At 47.5% G+C, this 10,983-nt stretch overlaps 4 non-coding genes across 4 annotated transcripts; all 4 read left to right on the plus strand.

Moving 5' to 3' along the window:
• The first annotated feature begins 1,241 nt into the window (after positions 1-1,241).
• Positions 1,242-1,323, plus strand: trnas-aga (transfer RNA serine (anticodon AGA)). The gene has a single exon. It is a non-coding gene; the product is annotated as a tRNA-Ser (tRNA).
• A 926-nt stretch (positions 1,324-2,249) lies between these two features.
• Positions 2,250-2,326, plus strand: trnan-guu (transfer RNA asparagine (anticodon GUU)). The gene has a single exon. It is a non-coding gene; the product is annotated as a tRNA-Asn (tRNA).
• Positions 2,327-10,390: 8,064 nt separating this feature from the next.
• On the plus strand, positions 10,391-10,472 carry trnas-aga (transfer RNA serine (anticodon AGA)). The gene has a single exon. It is a non-coding gene; the product is annotated as a tRNA-Ser (tRNA).
• Positions 10,473-10,693: 221 nt separating this feature from the next.
• On the plus strand, positions 10,694-10,767 carry trnan-guu (transfer RNA asparagine (anticodon GUU)). Its single transcript has one exon. It is a non-coding gene; the product is annotated as a tRNA-Asn (tRNA).
• Positions 10,768-10,983: the final 216 nt, after the last annotated feature.

Here is a 10,983-nt window from a genome sequence, read left to right on the forward strand (position 1 = left end):
CTCCTACCCACTCTCCATCCTCATCTCCCTCTTCTTTCCCTCCTCCTCCTCCCCCCCTCCAATCCCTCACCTATCCCTCCCTCTCCTTTCCCTACCCTCAGTCATTCCCTCCCTCCCTCCATAACTCCTCTCCCCTCCCTACCCCCTCCCTACCCCCCATCCCATCCTTCCACACCCCCCCCCCCTCCCCCCCCACACCCCTCCCCAACTTTCCAAAAGTGAACAATGAGAAATTTTAAATTTTGCAAAGAACTGTGGAGCTCCATCCAGCGCGGCCTGTCGGCTTCGGAAGTCGCGGTCTACGGTAAATAAGCGGCCGTTCCAGGTTTCCCAAAGCTGTGAGGTTTTTTCCGACGCCTGAGTATTATCATCCGGCGAGAACGGCCTGCAACATCGGGCCCCAGTAGCGGCGACTGCGGAGGCCAAAATAAGCCCGACTATGGGTGGACATGGGGATGGGGACTGGACTTTATGTCTTCCTCATAATGGAAACCATTGCGGGGGATGTTTTTTTATGTTTAAATGTCTTCATTATTGTCATTTCTGTATTATTTTTATGTGCTGCAATGGCAATAAGCTTTTCACTAATAAAGTCCCTTTGAACCTTTGAACCATTGATATTCCACCACTCACCCGTTCCCCCAACGCAATATTCCACCACTCACCCATAGCCCCTAACTGCGCAGGCGTGGCTCATTTCCCTTCTTACACGAGCACTCCCTCCCCCTCCTCTTCATGTGTGGGGGGGGAGGAAGGAAAGGTGGGAGGGAAGTTGGGTGCGTGGCCGGTGGTGGAGTGAGAGGCTGGTGTCGGAGCGGGGGAGAGTGTGGTGTTGGGGGGAGAGGGATTGTGGGGGTGGGGTGTGTGTGGCGGCGTGAAGTGGGGTGGGGGGGGGGGCAGGTGTGTATGTGGGCGGGAGGGGTGTGGGAGGAAGTGGGATGTGGGAGGGGAGGGGTGTGTTGGGGAGGGTGTGTGTGTATAGGCGGGGGGGTGTGTGGGCGGGGTGTGTATTTCCTTTTATTCTGAGTCTATGCCCTCTTGCTCCAGAGTGTTCCATTAGTGGAAACAACCTCTCTACTTCCGCTCTATCCAGGCCTTTCACTGTTCCGGCGCTCTCCAGCTTTGGTTTAGGATCAGTACTACTGCCGTGACACTGCAATCAGCGCTGTCTCAGTTCGTCCCAGGACTCGCCGATAATTTCTGGTGATTTATCTTCTTCGAGCGCAGGAAGTTGGAGCGTAGTGGTCGTGGCCGAGTGGTTAAGGCGATGGACTAGAAATCCATTGGGGTTTCCCCGCGCAGGTTCGAATCCTGCTGATCACGGAGGTAGCTGGTCCGCTCGTTTGAACCGACCTGTGCAAAATGTTGACGTGATCTTCACTAACTGTTGTCACAATTAATATTCCGCGGAAATAGGTTAGTAAATATGTCCCTAGCGCAAAGATTTTGGTCACGCCGGTAAACCGATTGATTATCTGCCGCGGCATGAAACAAATGCCTAGTTGGCTCCGGTCCTGAATACTGCGGCCCAGAATATGTGCTGGGCGTTAAATCACCTCTCATTCACTGAACGACATAGAGTGTCGGCCCACACTGCCACACCTGTGCTCACTGGACATACCCGGTGAATTGTTGCGGCACCCCCGACCACAGGTGAAGTTCTCCTCCTCTCTGCGCTGAGAGTACTACAACAACCTCTCCCGCTACTCCTCCTCTCTGATTATCTGTTCTTTTCACACCTTACATTCTTGTTCAACCCTTCAACATCTCGACCTTCCCTCTCCCCTGTCTATCAGTCTGAAGAAGGGTCTCTACCCAAAACGTCACCCATTCCTTCTCTCCAGAAATGCTGCCTGCCCCGCACAGTTCCTGCAGCATTTTCTGTCGACCACAAGCGTACCCTTTATCAGGTTGGGGGCGGATCTGTACCCAGGAAGCTAAGTGTTTGTAGAATTGTCTGCATGATGAGGACTGTGACTTCCTGACCAGGTGAACGGTAGGGGGGTTGGTATAAGGATACTTTATCCACAGAATATAAAACAAATTACTGTATGTGTAATCGTTGAGAATGTTGGATGTGATTCTGCACTATACACGGGGGGGGGGGTCTGAATAACATTTATTTTACAAAAAAATCTTCCTGGCCCAAATCTTTGATGTCGTTTATGACAAGCAGTTTCCCAACCGTGTCCCAGGTCATCGCTTCCCAGCTCGGAAATGATCCGTTTATCCCCCCTTTCCGTCTCCAAGTTGTCTCTGTGGCGCAATCGGTCAGCGCGTTCGGCTGTTAACCGAAAGGTTGGTGGTTCGAGCCCACCCAATAACGCTGGCGATCTGATAATTTTTATGTGCATGTCCTTGGCAGCTGAGCAAATCTGCTCTCTCCAGACGCTGGCGCTCTCTGCTGTCGCCTCAATCCGCTGATTGCGTGTCTCCTTGCGGCATCTCGTTTCCTTTCATTCAAATGTTCCTCTTTTCAATAAACAACATCCCAGGAACTGAAGAAGCGTCTCGACCCGAAACGTCGCTTATTCCTTCTCTCCAGAGATGCTGCCTGTCCCGCTGAGTTATTTAAGCTTGTTGTGTTTATCCCTGCATCTAGCGCATGGGATTCTCTGCTGAACTGCCGCTGGACAGTTTGAAGAAGGTACAGCGAGACGTTTGGACACAAAAGGCTTCGAGAGGTATGGGGAGGGGAACAGTGGACTGTGTTGGGATGATCAGCTCAGATCATGTTGAATGGTGGTGGAAACTCGTGTGGCCGCGTGGCCTGCTCCAGCTATTTTCAATGTCGATGTTGTTCTCACGGAGTCCGGGATGTAGCTTTGCAGAAGGGCGCACGTTTTGCGTGTTTAATGCCCCCAGGTTCAATCCTCGTCACTTCCACCTGGTGACTTTACAAAAGTTGGGAAAAATCCCGCAAACGGTGTCTGAAGAAATTCGGTCTTTAAAATGCAGACATGATTTTGCCCGGAATCCTAGAGAACTGGGAAAGTGACGTTTCGGAGGTATAAATCCTCGTCGATTTGCCCGTTTATATTTTATTTCGTTCAATGTCAGGATCTGGGAACCGGGATCAAGTATATGCGACAGCAGTGAGCACAAGAATATTAACCCAGGTGTAGAAACCTGGGAACATGGCGAAGTAGTGAGACAGGGATAACAACACCGATGTGTAGCAATGTTACAAAATTTTGAGATTTAAAAAATCAAGTCAAAAATCAAAAATAATTTATCCCATCAGATAAAGCATAAAAAGAAGTTTAATTTGACACCTAATTCACTTTCATATCTCAAGTATTTAAAAGGTTATGGCCATTTTCATACTCGGAAATTAGCATCTTGTTCCCTATTGATTTTCTATGGACATAACAAAAAATGCTGTGATCGCGTGCTGTCAAAAAGCCATAACCTTCTTAAAAATTAAGAGAACTGAATGAAATTTTCAGTTATCGTAGATTGAACCATTCTGAAACAAACATGAAATAATCTAACTTGGATGACCTGAAATTAAAGCCTATAATTAGTTAGTTACCCAAGTGTAGCAAATTTCAAACTTCAATTACTAGATCTAATCATCTATCCTTTTCTTAATAAATGATTAACGGTTTTAAATAGCCCAAGTGTCCAAATAATATTCATAAATAATTCACAATAAAACATGATTTTAAAATCTAATTTACATTAATTTATAGGCCAAATGGAAGGAATTTAGTGTTCAATTGCTGTAAATTAAAGTCCATTTTAAATCAGCTTTCTAGTGGGTTGCTATTAACGCGCTGGTTTAGAACGTTCACATTGCGGTAGATTTGTGCCTCAAATACCCAGAAAAATATTGCGGGATATAAAGAGCCCAAAATGAGCTACTCGCTATAGAAAACTTTATATACAGGGTTCTTAAGAAGCCCCTTTTAATGTAAAAATAACGTACATACCTTTAATTGTTTGCTTTATAAAACCCTGGGGCTGCGAGAGGTCGCGGGTTTAGAGAATAATTTTTAAACTACTATAACTATTATACAAGGCCATAAAAACTAATAATACCATTTGCGACGGGGTCTTTCAGAGATTTTTCGTTAATGATTTACTAGGCTGAACATTTTCGATTGCAACAGCCTAGTAAAAATCGCGTTTTAAACCCGCCCCCTCTAAACAGCGCCAAAATCACACACACGGCCTGGGACAGATTCTCAACGGCGATTCAGGTAGGCTTGGCAACATACCTACGATGTGCACACCAAGAAAACGAAGAAAGACAGTGAGAAAGACAAAAGGGGAAGGGAACACTCCCTCCCCCTCCTATTCATCCTCCCTCTTCTTCCCCTTCTGCTCCTACCCTCTCCAATCCCTCCCTCACTTATTTCTCCTACTACTTTCCCTTGCCCTATATCTCCCTCCCTCCCTCCAAAATATTCTCCCCTCCCATTTTCCTCTACCCCCCCCCACTCCTCATCTCCCCCTATCCCCCCAATATCCCTCCTGATCTTCCCCACGGCCCTCCTCTCCCTATATTACCCACGCCCTATCTCCCCCACTCCCCATCCTCTGCCTCTATCCCCACTCCTACCCACTCTCCATCCTCATCTCCCTCTTCTTTCCCTCCTCCTCCTACTCCCCTCCTCCAATCCCTCACCTATCCCTCCCTCTCTTTTCCCTACCCTCAGTCATTCCCCCCCTCCTCCATAACTCATCTCCCCTCCCTACCCCCTCCCTACCCCCTTCCTATCCTTCCCCCCCCACTTTAATAAGCCCGACTATGGTGGACATGGGGATGGGGACTGGACTGTATGCCTTCCTCATAATGGAAATCGTTGTGGGGGATTGTTTTGTTATGTTTAAATCTCTTGGTGTGTGTGTGTGAGGGAGGGATGTGTGTATAGGCGGAGGGTGTGAGGTGGGTGTGGGCCGAGTGTGTGTGTGGGGGGGGGGGGGGGGTTGTGTGGGGGGGGTGTGTGGGGGGGGGGTTGTGGGGGGGGGGTTGTGGCGGTGGGGAGGGTTGTGGGGGCGCGGGCAGGTTGTGGGGGGCTTGTGTGTGGGGGGGGGGGGGTTGGGGGGCGGGGAGGGAGATACACATCCAGCCAAAGTTTGCAAAGAGAAACCGCGAGAATGTTACTATATTACACTATATTCAAATATATACCATGATATTACTATATATTTAACCACGACAGAAATCGGGCCATTCAACCCATAGTATACATTGCCATTCAATCATGGTGGGCATATAACCATATAACAATTACAGCACCTAAACAGGCCATCTCGGCGCTACAAGTCCGTGCCGAACAACTTTTGTTTTTCCCTTTAGTCCCACCTGCCTGCACACATACCATAACCCTCCATTCCCTTCTCATCCATATGCCTATCCAATTTATTTTTAAATGATACCAATGAACCTGCCTCCACCACTTCCACTGGAAGCTCATTCCACACCGCTACCACTCTCTGAGTAAAGAAGTTCCCCCTCATATTACCGCTAAACTTCTGTCCCTTAATTCTGAAGTCATGTCCTCTTGTTTGAATCTTCCCTATTCTCAAAGGGAAAAGCTTGTCCACATCAACTCTGTCTATCCCTCTCATCATTTTAATGACCTCTGTCATGTCCCCCCTTAACCTTCTGCGATCCAGAGAATAAAGACCTAACTTATTCAACCTAACTCTGTAACTTAGTTGTTGAAACCCAGGCAACATTCTGGTAAATCTCCTCTGTACTCTCTCTATCTTGTTGACATCCTTCCTATAATTGGGCGACCAAAATTGTACACCATACTCCAGATTTGGTCTCACCAATGCCTTGTACAATTTTAGTATTACATCCCAGCTTCTATACTCAATGCTCTGATTTATAAAGGCAGGCATACCAAAAGTTTTCTTTACCACCCTATCTATATGAGATTCCACCTTCAAGGAACTATGCACGGTTATACCCAGATCCCTCTGTTCAACTGTATTCTTCAATTCCCTGCCATTTACCATGTACGTCCTACTTTGATTTGTCCTGCCAAGGTGTAGCACCTCACATTTATCAGCATTAAACTCCATCTGCCATCTTTCAGCCCATTTTTCCAAATGGCCTAAATCACTATGTAGACTTTGGAAATCCTCTTCATTATCCACAACACCCCCTATCTTGGTATCATCTGCATACTTACTAATCCAATTTACCACACCTTCATCCAGATCATTGATGTACATGACAAATAACAAAGGACCCAACACAAATCCCTGAGGCACCCCACGAGTCACCTGCCTCCAACCCGATAAACAGCCATCCACCATTACCATCTGGCTTCTCCCATTCAGCCACTGTTGAATCCATCTTGCTATTCCTGCATTTATACCCAAACAGTTGAACCTTCTTAACCAACCTTCCATGAGGAAACTTGTCAAAGGCCTTACTAATGTCCATATAGATAACATCCACTGCTTTACCCTCGTCAATTTCCCTAGTAACCTCTTCACAAAATTCAAGAAGATTAGTCAAACATGACCTTCCAGGCACAAATCCATGTTGACTGTTCCTAATCAGACCCTGTTTATCTAGATGCTTATATATATTATCTCTAAGTATCTTTTCCATTAATTTGTCCACCACTGAAGTCAAACTAACAGGTCTATAATTGCTAGGTATACTCTTAGAACCCTTTTTAAACAATGGAACAACATGGCATGTACGCCAATCCTCTGGGACTATTCCCGTTTCTAATGACATTTGAAATATTTCTGTCATAGCCCCGGCTATTTCTACACTAACTTCCCTCAATGTCCTAGGGAATATCCTGTCAGGACCTGGAGACGTATCCACTTTTATATTTTTCAAAAGTGTCCGTACTTCTTTTACTTTGAACCTCATAGTATCCATAGCTACTGTACTAGTTTCCCTGACCTCACATAATTCAATATCCTTCTCCTTGGTGAATACCGAAGAAAAAAAATTGTTCAATATCTCCCCCATCTCTTTTGTCTCTGCAGATAGCTGTCCACTCTGTCTCTCCAATGGACCAATTTTATCCCTCGTTATCCTTTTGCTATTAATATAGCTGTAGAAACCCTTTGGATTTACTTTCACATTACTTGCCAAAGCAACCTCATATCTTCATTTAGCTTTTCTAATTTCTTTCTTAAGATTCTTTTTACATTCCTTATACTCCTCAAGCACCTCATTTACTTCATGCTGCCTGTAATTATTGTAGATCTCCCTCTTTTTTTCCGAACAAGTTGTCCAATTTCCCTTGAAAACCAGGGCTCTTTCCAATTTTTACTGTTTCCTTTCAACCGAACAGGAACATAAAGATTCTGTACTCTTAAAATTTCCCCTTTAAATGTCCTCCATTTCTCTTCTACATCTTTCCCATAAAACAAAATGTCCCAGTTCACTCCTTTTAAATCATCTCGCATCTCATCAAAGTTAGCCTTTCTCCAATCAAAAATCTCAACCCTAGGTCCAGTTCTGACCCTCTCCATAATTATATTGAAACTAATGGTATTGTGATCACTGGACCCGAAGTGCTCCCCAACGCATACCTCCGCCACCTGTCCCGTCTCATTTCCTAACAGGAGGTCCAGCACTGCCCCTCCTCTAGTAGGTACTTCTATGTATTGCTGCAAAAAAAATATCCTGCACACATTTTACAAACTCCAACCCATCCAGCCCATTTACAGAATGTGTTTCCCAGTCTATGTGTGGAAAGTTGAAATCTCCCACAATCACTACCTTGTGCTTACTACTAATATCTGCTATCTCCTTACATATTTGCTCTTCCAATTCTCGTTCCCCGTTTGGCGGTCTATAATACACCCCTATAAGTGTTGCTACACCTTTCCCACTTCTCAATTCCACCCAAATAGCCTCCCTAGATGAGCCCTCCAATCTATCCTGCCAAAGCACTGCTGTAATATCTTCCCTGACTAGCAATGCAACACCTCCACCTCTTGCCCCTCCAATTCTATCACACCTGAAGCAACGAAATCCTGGAATATTTAGTTTCCAATCACAGCCCTCCTGCAACCACGTTTCACTGATCGCCACAACATCATACTTCCAGATGTCTGTCCAGACTCTAAGCTCATCCACCTTTCTTACAACGCTCCTAGCATTAAAATATGCACATTTAAGAAACCCCCCCGCCTCTTATTCTCTGTTTATTTCCTTTTTTTTCTTTCTCCTCTTGTGTCCGAGTGCTTCCCTTTTCTGCTTCCTGCCTCCCATTCTGTCTACTAGCTTTCGCTATTTGAGTCCCTCGCCCCAACCATTCTAGTTTAAAGTCTCCCCAGTGGCCTTTGCAAATTTCCCCGCCAGGATATTGGCCCCCTCGGGTTCAAGTGCAACCCATCCTTTCTGTACAGGTCCCACCTTCCCCAAACGAAGTCCCAATGATCCAGGAACTTGAATCCCTGCCCTCTGCACCAGTCTTTCAGCCACGCATTTATCCTCCACCTCGCTCCATTCCTACTCTCACTGTCACGTGGCACAGGCAGTAATCCTGAGATTGTTACATTTTTGGTCCTTTTTCTTAACTCTCCTCCCAACTCCCTAAATCCTCCCTTCAGGACCTCTTCCCTTTTTTTACCTATGTCATTGGTACCTATATGTACCACGACCTCAGGCTCCTCTCCCTCTGATTTAAGGATATCTTGGATGCGTTGAGACACGTCCGAGACCTTGGCACCAGGGAGGCAGACCACCATCCTGGGCTCCCGACTGTGTCCACAGAATCGCCTATCCGACCCCCTAACAATAGAGTCCCAAATTACAATTGCCCCCTTTTTTTCCCTATCTTTTGGAGCAACAGGGCCGGTCTCTGTGCTGGAGGCCCGTCCGCTGTCACTACCCCCGGGCAGGCTGTCACCCCCATCCGTACTCAAACAGGAGTACTTATTTGCGAGGTGTACCGACATTGGAGTACTCACTCGTTCCTGCCTCTGCCCCTTGCCCTTCCTTAGCGTGACCTACATGTCTCTCTCCCGTGGTTTTGGAGTGACCACCTCCCTATAACTCCCCTCTATGACCTCCTCACTCTCCCTGATCAGACAGAGGTCATCGAGCTGCTGCTCCAGGATCCTAATACGGTCCCTTAGGAGCCCCATCTCGCTGCACCTGGTGCAGATGTGGACGTCTGGAGGGCCATCTGACACCATGACCTCCCACATCTGACATCCAGAACAGTACACTGCTCTGACTGTCATTCTCCCGCCTTACCCTGGATCTGATACCAATATAATACAATAGAAACTGCTGGGGGAAATCAGCAGGTATCTGACTCACAACAGCTGCTCCCTCGTGACCTTTAAACTGCACCTTTATTATATAAACAAAAAGCACTATACCTTTAGCCCACTGTACCTTTAGCCCACTGTACTTTTACTAAAGCACTGCACCTTTAACCAGAAAGCACAAATGCTAACCTGAGGTTGCCCCCAATCAGCTGCTTCCTCTAGTCTGCTTCCGCCAATCAGCGGCTTCCACCAGAACCCTCCCTATGGAGTGTGGAACGTTACGGATTTTGGTAAAAGCCCTGACCCTCCTCCACACTCTCCAACGGTCCCGGGCCTCTGTGAAAACAAGCCCCGCGCCCGATTTAAGTACTCACCGCCCTGACCCTCCTCCACTGCTCTCCAACGGTCCCGGGCCTCTGTGAAATAAAGCCCCGCGCCCGATTTAAGTACTCACCGCCCTGACCCTCCTCCACTCTCTCCAACGGTCCCGGGCCTCTGTGAAACAAAGCCCCGCGCCCGATATAAGTACTTACCGACCTGACCCTCCTCCACTGCTCTCCAACGCCCCCGGGCCTCTGTGAAAACAAGCCCCGCGCCCAATTTAAGTACTCACCGCCCTGACCCTCCTCCACTGCTCTCCAACGGTCCCGGGCCTCTGTGAAAACAAGCCCCGCGCCCGATTTAAGTACTCACCGCCCTGACCCTCCTCCACTGCTCTCCAACGGTCCCGGGCCTCTTTATATATTATTATATATTTCCCTCTCACACCCATTCTCGTGGTTTATCCCTGTAAGCTTTGCCGTCAATCCTAATCAATTATCTGTCAATCTCCGCCTTAAAAATACCCAATGTCTGATCCACCACAGCTGTCTGCGGCACTGAATTCCAGAGATTCACCACCTTCTGACGAAATAAATTCCTCCTCATCTCCTTTCCAAAGGTATTTCCTCTTATTCTGAGTCTATGCCCTCTTGCTCCAGAGTGTTCCATTAGTGGAAACAACCTCTCTACTTCCGCTCTATCCAGGCCTTTCACTGTTCCGGCGCTTTCCAGCTATGGTTTAGGATCAGGACTGCTGCCGTGACACTGCAATCAGCGCTGTCTCAGTTTGTCCCAGGACTCACCAATAATTTCTAGTGATTTATGTTCTTCGAGCGCAGGTAGTTGCAGCGTAGTGGTCGTGGCCGAGTGGTTAAGGCGATGGACTAGAAATCCATTGGGGTTTCCCCGCGCAGGTTCGAATCCTGCTGATCACGGCGGTAGCAGGTCCGTTCGTTTGTACCGACCTGTGCATAATTTTGACGGGATCCTGTACTATACACGGGGTGGCTGAGGGAGGTTGGATAACATGTATTTTAGACAAATCTTTCTGGCCCAAATCTTTGATGCCGTTTACGAAAAGCAGTGTCCCAACCGTGTCCCTGGTCACCGCTTCCCAGCCCGGGAATCGTCCGTTTATTGCCCTTTCCGTCCAGTTGTCTCTGTGGCGCAATGGGTCCGCGCGTTCGGCTGTTAACCGAAAGGTTGGTGGTTCGAGCCCACCCAGGGACGTTGGTGATCGGTTATTTTTTGCTGTGCGTGTCCAAGGCAGCTGAGCAAATCTGCTCTCTCCAGACGCTGGCGGTCTCTGCTGTCGCCTCAATCCGCTGATTGGGTGTCCGCCTGCGGCGTCTCACTTCCTTTCATTGAAATGTTCCTCTTTTCTATATGCAACATACCAGGAACTGAAGAAGGGTCTCGACCCGAAACGTCGCTTATTCCTTCTCT

This window comes from Leucoraja erinacea, unplaced genomic scaffold (assembly GCF_028641065.1).
Source record: "Leucoraja erinacea ecotype New England unplaced genomic scaffold, Leri_hhj_1 Leri_293S, whole genome shotgun sequence".
In the NCBI taxonomy this organism is placed as follows: domain Eukaryota; kingdom Metazoa; phylum Chordata; class Chondrichthyes; order Rajiformes; family Rajidae; genus Leucoraja; species Leucoraja erinaceus.